The 12,072-nt window shown below is 41.7% G+C and overlaps 1 protein-coding gene across 3 annotated transcripts in view; it reads right to left on the reverse strand.

Moving 5' to 3' along the window:
- CDK8 (cyclin dependent kinase 8) overlaps positions 1 to 12,072 on the reverse strand; it is an 87,396-nt gene that overhangs the window by 47,084 nt on the left and 28,240 nt on the right. The window lies entirely within an intron of this gene.

Raw genomic sequence — 12,072 nt, forward strand, 5'->3', positions numbered from 1 at the left:
TGTAAACCTCACCATTATCCAGGATCAAGAAGACTCCGCAAACAGCCAGCTGTGACATCTGCCCTTTCCCATCGGCTCTAATCTTTGACAGAGCCATTTGGGGTATCCAATTTTCTCCTGGCTCCCAATTATCCGAAAACCCTGCATTTTGGTTGCAGTCATTCAAGGCTGAATGGGATGACTCATTTAGAGCCTGTCAATGCAGTCAGCTAAACGAAGATGTGGTTTGTAAGATGGAGTCAGCTGATCTACAAGGTCACCACCACCTACAGAAAAAGGTCCAACTCCCTCCCACAACATATATTACAACAGTTACAGCACTCACAGAAGCCATCCACAAAACAGCTCGGAGTTCAAGAGAAAAAACTAACCCAGACAGACAAAGGCAATAATTTTCTGCAGAGTTCCTGAGCTGAAATGACTCACGGCACTAACAGCAGACCCAGCACTAGTGAAGGGCCACAGCTAAGAGCAAGAACTTCTTTCAGCAGCAGTGAGCCATTAAGCCAGCTCAGCTGCTTTAGAAACTATAGCTATATGCACCACCAGAAGGAAAAGATAGCCAAGATATAGCACAAAAACTGAATGCAGACAGCATCGGTCTATTTGAGCTCTGCTGGTCACGTTACAATCATACTGTACTCACACAATTGCTAAGAAAGAAACAAAAACTTTATCTAAGCAAACTATTGTCAAGCATGGCTACACAAGACTAGACAAATTCTTGCCAGCTCAGTCTGCTAGAAATTATGACATTTTTAATAAAAGGAATGGCTAGGGTTTTTATAAAGCCAAGGGCAATTTATCTACTATTTGAATATAGATTAGAAAATTAACATTTTATTTCTGAGATTGAATCTATCTTCAATAAAATATAATTTTTCCACTACATAATAGAGGGAACAAGAAAATTCATTCCTTTCTACCGATACCTTTGTCACATGTAACATCTTCACTGCTACTCAGATAGTTAACTGGGAGTGGGTATCTGCATATGTTTTGTTTCCTTCTTTTCTATTTCATTTGAGACAGACTTCCATCCCTACTCTGACCAGAGTCTTCAGCGTGGCATTTCTTGAGCAAAAGAACCTATAACCCACAGAGCTTTTATCTCAAGTATGAGATCAAACAGGCAGACAGAGGTTTGAGGAGACAATGCAACATTACAAATCAACGCAGAAGGCAGTGGTTTCAGCACGTTAAACATCTTAAATCCTAAGATTTGTAAAAGCATTACACAGAGGAATTTTAAGGCAGGATCTGCAAGAAGTGTGGAATTCTGTAAATGCCTATAATTCCTACAAAGCATAAGATCAGTGTGGGGAAAACCAAGAAATACTTATTTGCAATTTTTTATCAATTACAGGTGGGGAGCACCTGTGGTAGGTTGACCTCAGCCAGCAGCTATGTCCCACACAGCCACTTGCTCACCCCCCTCAGTCAGATGGGAGAGGAAGAGCAAAAAAAGCAAGAAAGTTTGTAGGTGAGGATAAGACAGTTCAATAAGTGAAGGAAAGAGGAATTAAAAACAAAAAAACAAAACAAACCAAAAAAACAACAGAAGCGATGCAAAGGCTATCACTCAGCACCACCCACAAGCAGACTGATGCCCAGCCAGTCTCAGAGCAAAGGCTACGTCCCCAAAGGGAGGAGGGGCAGAGTGGAAAAAAAGGAAAGCCTGGACAACATGCAACGATTGCTCAGCAATAGCTAAAACACTGGTGGGTTATCAACACTGCTTTAGTTGCAAATCCAAAACACTGCACGATACAGGCTGCTGTGAAGAAGATTAACTGCATCCCAGCCAGACCCAGTACAGCTTCAATGACCATTAGTGGGAGTCAGCCTCTTAATAGCAAATGAGGTTACAGGGTTTAAGGAGACATTGTGCCAGTCCTTATAGTGAAGGTCTTTTTGTTGAATCAGTATGAATTGCCAGCTTCAATTTATGCTAAACATTTTCACAAATTAACTGTACCCAGAAGATTGCATGACAGTTCAGCAACTATGTGTCCATACCAAAATTTTATCAGATGTCCTGTGGCCTGATGACATACCTGTACCAGACACAACAGACCATTCTTTGATGAAAGAGGCAGATACTAGTCAGAGCTCTAGAAAACAATGTCATTTTCCCCTTCACCCCTTCCTGTTCCATGTTAAGTTCGTCCTACTCTTTATTCCCCAGGTAGCAGCTATCATCCACTTCAAAACCCCAACCTCTTCACATCAAATGTGATTCACCTTGGAGGACACACAGACAACCCATCACCAAAGCTGGTCAAGAACATGACACAAAGATGAAAAACTTGGAGTAATGCAGCAGAAGGCTTCCCTGTCTGTATAGCAAGACAACGTAGACATAATTCATTATTTGTTCTAGAGGTAGCCAATACTGCAGACTTTGAGATTCACAGCATCCCTCTTGGTCTGCTAGATGACAGGCTGCTGCTCTTCGCTGTTTTCAAATCCAGCCAGCAACAACATTGAAGAATAACTCCGAGATTTAGAATAGTCTGACTATTTTGTGCAATATGTATTTTGCATCTAACAAATTAACAAGTAAGGCCGTAATCAGAAAGGCACACAGTTGGCATTCATAGAGTAAGGACACCCTGGAACAATTAAGCCTTGATGTTTTGAGGATGCTTTGTGTGCATTGCCAACTTGGCAAGAATACTCAAGGTCCATCAGAGAGAAAAGAAACGTTAAGGATAATTGGACCTAAGAAATGTAGGCTGTGGCTGATAAAAAGAAACATTCCGCTCCAGAAGGTGCCAAAGGCCGGATGATTTCCAAAGAAACATGACCTGGGGGAAAGGTAAAGGTGGCAGGGGGAGACTGTGGCCTCCAACTCGATTCCAGGCTAGAAGAACTTGCCTCCCCACACCTGCAAGGAGCATGCATGCTAATCTACAGAGCAAGCAAAGCTAATTTAAATATAACAGTAGATGAGATGGTGACTACTAACCAATGAATGTAAATTTAGGCTGGTTTTCACTAATCACATAACAGAATAAATACATTCTCTCTCTTTGGTGTGGTGTGCTAGCTTTGTGGAATTACCACCTAGCACCCATCTTTGCACAAACATGAAATAAATAATGTCTCTCCCAAGTGTGTGATTATTAACTCGTTGCACACCAGGAAACAAATCTTTTTGGACAACAACAAGATACGAGTAACTGTGCATGCATTTTCTACAGGCACACACAAAATACAGACATGACCAGCTACGCAGGTATCAACAGAGGCAGGAGAACAGCATCTTCTTTCCAGGCACACACATAAACACCAACAGTACCTACGTAAAACTTGAACAACACAACAGTTTCTCCACTCTGGCTAACCATGCTTAAAGTTCACATACACGGACACCTCCACAGATCCCTCTGACTCCAGTGCAGACCTTACGTCTCTCCAGAATCCCAGCCCAGACACCATGCCCTTTCATCCAGGTTCCAGCTCTGACACCGGGTCTCTCCAGATTTTGGTCTCCTCCTGCTTGCTGGCTCTGCATGCTTGAACTTCACTAGTAGGACACACACACGAGCTACCAGGGAGAGCCGTGTGGGTGTTCATCTCCTGACCTACCTCTCTCCTGCATCCAGCTTCTACAAGACCTGTGGTATTCCCAGCAACTGGCCCCTGCAGACCTCGTCCTGTTCTCACCACCTAGTCCTGCCTGACATTTGCTAGCAGGTTACAGATGCACACACAGAACAGAGAGCACGCTCACACAGAGAATAGTCAGGAACGGACATCGGACAGACTGTGATGACCACGTACAGAGCTTGGCCAGACAAGCACGCTGCCCAGTAGCCTGCTTACATGAAACCTGCCTCTTATTCCCTCTCCATTTTCCATGCCTTTTCCTCCCCAATCTACCTCGATTACTCCCTTTCCTGCCTTTCATCATTCCTCTAAACATCCCACAGAAGTTTTGGAGTCCCAGCAGTCCTCTCAAATACCCAGTAAAACCTCTATCCTCCTATAAGATCCATAGCAATCTGCTTTTCTTCTCACCAGTTACAAAGCTCTGGTTGACTCTCTTTAAGGACACACCTGAGAGGTTCCTTTTGTGGCCGTCACCAATGTTTTAAGAGTTCTGGCCTTTGCTGCCATCCCTGATAGCAGCTGTTATTGTTTGTGCATCTGTGTGCTCAGTTTATCATTCTTGCTGGTTTTTGCCTTTGCCTTTTATGCTGAATAGCCGCTAACTACGTATTCTTTCAGTCTGCTTAAAAAACTGATGGGTTTGGTCAAAGCTAGACAGTTACAAGCACTCCAGTGAATAGAATGGCTAATATACATCAGCAAAACCATCAGAGTAAGGAAATGATTACTGCAGTGGTGACAGATGATCCCTTAATCACTGTCTTGGAAAGGCTGAAACGCTCCAGGACAGTGACAATGCAGAGCAACAAATGCAGATGCTGTCTGAAGGACAGAAAGAGCTCATGCAGATAACACATCACAGGGGCTGTAAACAGCATTTCCAGCAACCTCACTCTCCACAAACTGCGTCTCTCCAGCCCATATGCAACATGCCTTTCCTACCAGATGACTTGACTCGTGTCCAGCAGCTGACAGAGTTCACTGAAGACAAAGTACACTGCAAGAAACACAGTTTGACTGTCAGCATGATGCCTGCTGATGATAAAGGCCTTTTTTTTGCCTAGCGACTCTGATATCCAATTGCTTCTGCCTTAGTTCAGTTCTATAGAACACAAAGAGAAAGCAGACAAAAATTACGCATTCAGCTCTCAGTAAATTACCTTCCTTTTCATTTGCGTATCACATGATGATTCAAATCTATTTCTACAACCAGAAAGGCTTCCCTTAAATTAGTTGGTCTGGGTGCCCCTTATAAAGAAGGAAGGCCCAACTGATCATCAAAGACAGAAATCAGCAAATGATGAAGATGCTGATATATCTGGTTTGACTTGAGTGTTACAACCCCATGTTGTCCCTGGCTGGTCTTGCCCTTGCTTTCACATATATTATTCAAGACACAGCAAGGGAAACAGCATCCCTACTTGCAAGTCCTGGGCTCACACTAAGGTTCCTCTATCTCCCTCTTCAAATGCAGAAATACTCATTCCACAGCCATGAGGCAGCTGAGGGACAGTAAACGAAAGTGTCCTAACAATGCATAAAATTGTTAAATTGCTTCACAAACAAGGACAAAGTAGGGTAAGACAGGACGTTATTAAATAATCAACAGCAGCATTAAGGCAGCCTGGCAAACTGCTGCATGACTAAGGCAAATCTTTGCTTGCACAGGGACACTAACAATAATTACCTTTCACATCAAATATGAGCTGAACTCAGCACAAGTCTTTATGAACATGATCGCCTTCCTCCAGTGATGCTCCCACATTTCCCGTACAGCTCTCCACCACTACAGACGCTTCTCATAAGCCAAGACACTGCATTCTTCACGTAAGAGTGGATTTCTAGCTTTACTGCAAATGTCATTCCACCCCTACTCTTGATGCTTGCTACTAATTGTGGTCCGCAGGGAACGTAACCTGCTTAGTGTTGCAATACCACCATGCTTACCGCTATAATTGAGCGCAGACTCATTTGCTAGAGCAACTGGCCAGGTGTCCTGGCCCAGGAGTTTCTCTGATGTCCTGTCTCAGGGCATCAGCTGTTTTAGAACAGGCAACTTCTTGCTCTCACTGCCTTCCTACGAGTGCTATGCAACACGTTTCTCCCAAAGCTTAGGACAGTCAGAAAGCTGGCTAGACACAAAGCCATTGGCAGTATCAAGCAAAACATTCACTTAAGCAAAAATCACTATTGTGTCATCTTGCTAGTTTGATGGTGTAAATTCAAAATCTAATCATCATCTCATGCTTCAGAAAGGCTCACATCAGTTCCGCCAAGTGATCCAGCAACAAACATATCATATATTAATAGTCATGCTGTGGCCTTCAGATAGAAAATGGGAAAATAGGGACTTGGAACAGAAAGCAGATTGCGGCTGATGCAGAAAGAAAGGCGATTTTCAGACTGGAATACAACTGACAAAGATTTAGTGATCCTGTAACAGATAAGATACCAGTGGAACTACTGCTACAACAAATGAGTATATGCAGTAGTGAGACATTACCTGAAATGCTATGCGCAATTCTGGCCAATTCAGGGAAGATTAATTCCAACTGCAACAGGGCAAAGAAAGCCCAAGCCTACACCCAGGGGAAGGCAGAGCCTACTGCACAATGGGAAACCAGCCAGCCAAGCCAAAATCCTTACAGCCTGCCAAAACAAAGCCAGAGAAAGAAACAGTGTCTCTCTCTCTTTAAAATCAAAGTGGGAGAGAAGAACTATTCTAACTAACTGACAATATTATCATAAGTACAAATGGGTATGAACTAGTCATGATTAATTTTGGCTTAAAGGCTGAATAATGTTTATAGAGTCATTACTATAATGAGACTCAGGAACTGCTTTCAGAGATTCTTCTTTTCCTTACACGTTTAACTTGTAGTTTGCTAAATGTTTGAAGGTGCGCTTTGCTTGTCTGCCAGAGCAGGAGAAGAATATGACAACTCCAGAGGTGTCATCCAATTCTATATTCAAAGTTTCTAAAAAAAAAATTCAAATCACTATTCTTAGTTTCCTATCAAACATTGGAGCTCTACTCAAGTGCTTTAAACTTGTTATTTAAACTAAACCCCGAATTTTATTACATGAGTTCTTAAAACCCAAGTTGGCTTAGCTGCTATCCAGTAGATCGAAAATGTGTTTGTTTCAATGGAAATAAATTTTACAGTTTTATATTCTCATGAGTCAGATATTCCAAAGTACTAAACAAGAACAAAATACCTGCTGAAAGTACATGCTGGTTTCCTTTCAAGTGTTCAAATGAAAGCTTACAAAGGCAATGTAACAGAAAAAGTTGTAATACTGCTCACTCTAAGAATTTATTATGAAGCTGACAATACGTTTTTGAAGCTCCAGTTCTTCAGACATACAAACACGTGAAATCACTGCTTTAGTTTATTCTTTTGTTTTTATTTTTGAAGTCCTAAATGTTGCAAAAAAGAAGCCTGACAACACAAAATATCGAGAGAAAAAAATGTGCATTTGTTTTTCACTTCTGTGATTTCCAAAAGAAATGAGTCTTACATGATCACACATAAAAGTTAATCTTCATTAGCACCTCTTATGCCCAAACACATTCAAAGTATTAGAAGAGGTGTTATTAAAGGTTCTTGGAAAGCAAGGAGATGGATGAAGAATCCGTATAAGATGGACACTGGATGTCAAGCTTGGTCAAATTCTGCTGTTCACAGAAAACATTATGATTCCTAAGGATGCCAATTCCTAACATTTAATCAGTATCGTTGTCCCACTTTCACAGAACTGAAAATAATACTACCCTCCCTTTATGCAAAAATCTCTCAAGAATACTGTTTGTAGCCCTGTAACATAGCTCAGTAAAGTACTTGTCAGTCACAAGTTACATTTTACACACCATACTACTATTAAATTAAAGCATTTAAGAGTCATTAGACTTGCCAAAGAGGGTCAAATCAAACATTTGTCTTCCTCAATACCTTGTCGCCTTTCATGGAAAGACTGCTAAGAAACCATTACTTGTCTTCTGACATGAGGACTGTACTCATCTAAATGATTTCTGTGTTTAGTCCTGTGGGAAACCGCTTCCACTGTTAGTGTGGAAGAGACACGACACCCCCCAGAACCTGACGAACCTACACCCAAATACTGTTCCTTATCGCACAGCTGGTACAGGACCTCTTCCAGCAAGCTCACCGGGACAGTCATTTGTTCCTTCCCAGGGGAAGATGTTGAAGAGGGTGAAAGCCAGGGTGACAGAGCAGTGCAGAGGTGGGCAGGACTGCTCCGGAGGCTTTCCCTTTTGGATAAGGGCAGCACTCATCAACCAGCCGTCTCTCCGCTTATTCTCCCACTGCCTGGGTACCGTCCGCCCGCTCCCTGCAAACCCGGCCAAGTTCCTGACAGAAGGAGAGCTGGACCGGGGGCCCTGAGCCTCCTGCCTGGGAGACAAAAATCAATACTCCCCCTTCTTTTGTTAACACTCAGACACGTGAACCTTAGGGTACAAGTCTGCGTTATACCCAAACTACCCCTGCAGGTTCCTACCGCTTTCTGCGAGTTACATTAAGCAGTGGCGTGACCAAAGGATGGTTCAACTTGGGTTGCTCGCAACAACAGAAAACTAAAAAAACTGTTCACTTCCCCTTCGGTGAAGATGAACTTCCTCATCCTATAGCCACGCTATAGCTAGATCCAACACAGAGGACATTGCCTCTTGTGATGACAGCCTGCATTTATTACAATAGCAAACCACAAAATCCTAGGAATGCCCAAATGGCTCCAAGGCAGACCTAAAGAGTGGAAATGATCAGAGAAGCCAGCTACTTATTGTTCTGCAGTCTTCTGTCCCAGCCCCGGCAGACTCAAGGCTGTTCTAACTTGTACAAGCTGGCTATGGTGTTTGAAGGACACCACACAGACAGGAGACAGCCAGAGCACAGCATCATCCACCCCAGCTCTGCTTTGTCCCATTCAGCATTTCCATCACTGAGAGCGTCTGCCACCGTATCTACCTCTTCCTCTTCAAAGCCAAGTCAAAAACTAATGCTATCATATAAAAATACTATGTGGTGGTTTTACATACAAGCAAGCTTTTCAGGGTTATTTCTGTCAAGCAAACCAGGCACCAAAAACCCCAAAGCTACATGGAATTCCTGCAAAAAGTAAAAGACACCCCCCCCCCCAAAAAAAAAACACCAAAACCCCAACCCAAGCAGCTTCTCACTAGCCAAAGGAAGCAGAGGCAAGTGAAGTACTTGCAAACCTGCTAAAACTGAATGAAAAATGCTAATCAATGAGAAAAATGTCAGAAAGTCACTTGATTACTTTAAAACCTAAGACTTCTGTATAGGAAACTGCCCAACCCAAAATCCTGAAGGTCTATTTGAAGCCTGGTTAACTACGCCAGCTTCCTACAGCCTTGAAGAATTCTCCTGCTTTGCGAACTGTGAAATAGTATTTGCTGCACTATTCCAGGTGGATAGGCTTTAATGACTTTCTTCCTTGTGATTAAATCAGAAGACAAGGAATCGGGTGTTTGGGCTTCTACGTTTTATATATTTTTATAGAAATCTCCTCACCATTCTATCCCTCTGCTCTCCCATCTAATACAAATCCATTTCTTGGTATGATGAGCTGGCAGTTTTTAGTGCCTGCTTAAATCCTCAGAAGTCCAAGTGCAGATCACAAAAAAGATACCCAGAATCCCAGGCAGTACACACGTCTGCAGAGAACAAGAGATGAGCAGCCAAATGTTCAGTTAAGGTTCTGGAAGAGGCAGGATTCACAAACGCTTACCACAGTGGATGAATGGGAGAAAGATAAGCAAGAATATAACGCTACAACTATCTTGCCATTAAAGACACTGACTCAATTAGCATAATTCACACAATTACTGTTAATTCTATCGTTTAAACAAATGGTTCACATAAAATCATTGGAAAAAAACCCTCTTATTTCAACAAAGTAAGAGACTAGCTAGGTTCTTGAACATTATTAGGTCTACAGTTCTCATGCTGCAGGAAGTACTGAAATGTAGGAAGTCTTTCACATACATATATAGGTTGAGCTCACCCCATGACCAAGTCTGCCATTTCAACTCAGGTCTCTGACCTAGTTCAAACCTTTCCCTGTAATTGATATATTTCAGTATTCAGTAATTATTTTCTTTTTCTGAAGATCTGACACCGTTCTTCAGCTCAGGTGTCTGCATCAAATAAACGTCTTAGAAGAGTAGGCTATGGGCGTTTTTAAACATTTAAGTTACTCAAAAATCCAAAACTGAAGTTAGTCATCATAAACAAGACAAAAGCCATTGCAGAGTTGTAAAAACAATGAGAGTTTCACCAGGATTTATATCAAACTGCATTCTTCCCAGACAGTCACAGAGTAAAATATACTAGCTTCAGCTCTCCAGAGAGACTGAAATGGATATACCTTCTATGTAAACCAAGTCATCCTAGTTCCTCCTAATACCACCATGCTTGTAAAATGCATTAATTGGGGTAGTCCAGAATACCTTGTAACAAAGTGTGGCATTCAGCCTTGACTTTTTAAGTATGACAACAAATAATTTCATTAATTAGATGTACAGATGACATTTTAGGATACAACACTGCTGATTAGCTCAGTAGCATTTTCATATATACATTACACATACTCACATAATCAATATAAACAGTGTGGCTATTATCCTCAATTTGATCCATCTCCATATGAGGTTCCTTTTTTTCCTTTTACAATAGTAATTGGTTGAAAGGGGGGGAAAAATTCTGTACAACAGAATTAAAATAAAGAACACATTTTGGGGAAAAAATTCTCCTGTTACCTCCAAACAGCAACATCAAAAGAATGGTAAGGAAAACAAATTCAAAGCCTAGAAGTCCATGGTCAGTTATTAATTCAACTGCAGGAAAATTCAACCACAGTATCAGCAGTTGCAAGCCTGGAAGGATAACCAGAAGGAAAGTCAACAACAGCTCAAGAAATGCTGCTTCAGGTTACTCTTTCTACTACGCCTGCTTCTGGGCTCCACTCCCCTCTTTGCTCTCGATGCCTGCCTTCTTGGCGTCTCTGGTGTCTTCAGTACGTCCCCCTCTCTCCCCCACTAGCCCTGTCCCACATGGGTTCTGCGTTTTACTGCTGCTCTCTTCAAAGGGTGCATGCTGCAGCAGCTCAGAGCAAGGAGAAAGCCTCCCTGCTTCTTGCTCCTCTTCCATCACTGCCGGGGACCCTGATGCCCAAGAGGAACGACTACACAACACTCCGAGCCATGTAACGAGGCCAAATCCTTCCCAACTGCCAGCCAAGTTAGTGATTCTCTTTTAATAGATAGAAGTTGGGTTAGGGTCATACCCAGAGCAGAGAGACCTCCCTAACACCAGCCAAGCTTCTCCTGCCCAAGCTCAAGCAGAACAAACTCTTCAAAATTCTCTACGTAAATCACTGCAAAAAGACAAAGAATTTTCGCAAACCCCTCTGAAATGGTAGCTGACACTTCCGAAAAGCATTCAGCCTGAAAGAGTCACAGTATTTGGACAATTTCTGCCAAAATGTTTGAAATAAGCAAAATTTAAGACCCTGTTTTCAGCTCCTTTAGTTTGGAGTGGATGTCTATGACGGCAGGGAGGCTCAGCTTTCATCAATGGACAGGAAGAGCTTCTCCTGAAGAATATTCTTTGCGCTTCATTTTTTTTCACCTCACTCAGTTCAAAGACTAAAGTGTTCAAAATCACAAAGCCAACTGGAAGTTGACAAAGTAGGAAAGCCTGGTACTCACTTCAGTCAATAAAAATGAAATTAGGCAGGTGTAGTTTTACACTCTTGAGGAATATGGACTGAAAATAAACTATTTGCTTCCCACACACACATCTAACATGCATTTCCTTTTAGTAAGCAATTTCAATTGAAGCATTTCAAGAAAAATAAACCCAAGCAGCAGTATAACATAAGAATGAACAACAGTTAAACTTCAGAATACCAGTTTTACCAGTATTGCCTTGTAAGACTGTCACAAACCATAACTAGACCTATACGCTGGTTTCTAACAATATGGAATATACAAATATAAACCTGAGTAACTTAAGAAAAAGTTTGAATAATATCCATGGGTGTATTACAGCCTCTGAGGCAACAACAATGCCAGTTTATTTTGAAGTCCTCACTTAAATAGAAGCTAACATGTTTTAATCATTATGAGCCAGTAAGAACTAATCTCTTTAGGAAAATAACTGAAGTACTAGTGCAAAAGTCAGATCAAATATGTAATTTAAGCCACTGACTCTAATCATGCTTTTAAACTGCTGCATTTAAAGTTAATCTGCCCTGAGGCAGGCAGTAAATTGTAACTTTGAAACACCGTCATTTTTAGACAGCAAACATAACAGGTGTGCAAAATCTTCCATGACATTTGTACTTCTTTCATACCTCTATGATAAAAATACAGGACCCATAGTAGAATAACATGATTCAGCAAACAAA

This window comes from Buteo buteo, chromosome 18 (assembly GCF_964188355.1).
Source record: "Buteo buteo chromosome 18, bButBut1.hap1.1, whole genome shotgun sequence".
NCBI lineage: Eukaryota > Metazoa > Chordata > Aves > Accipitriformes > Accipitridae > Buteo > Buteo buteo.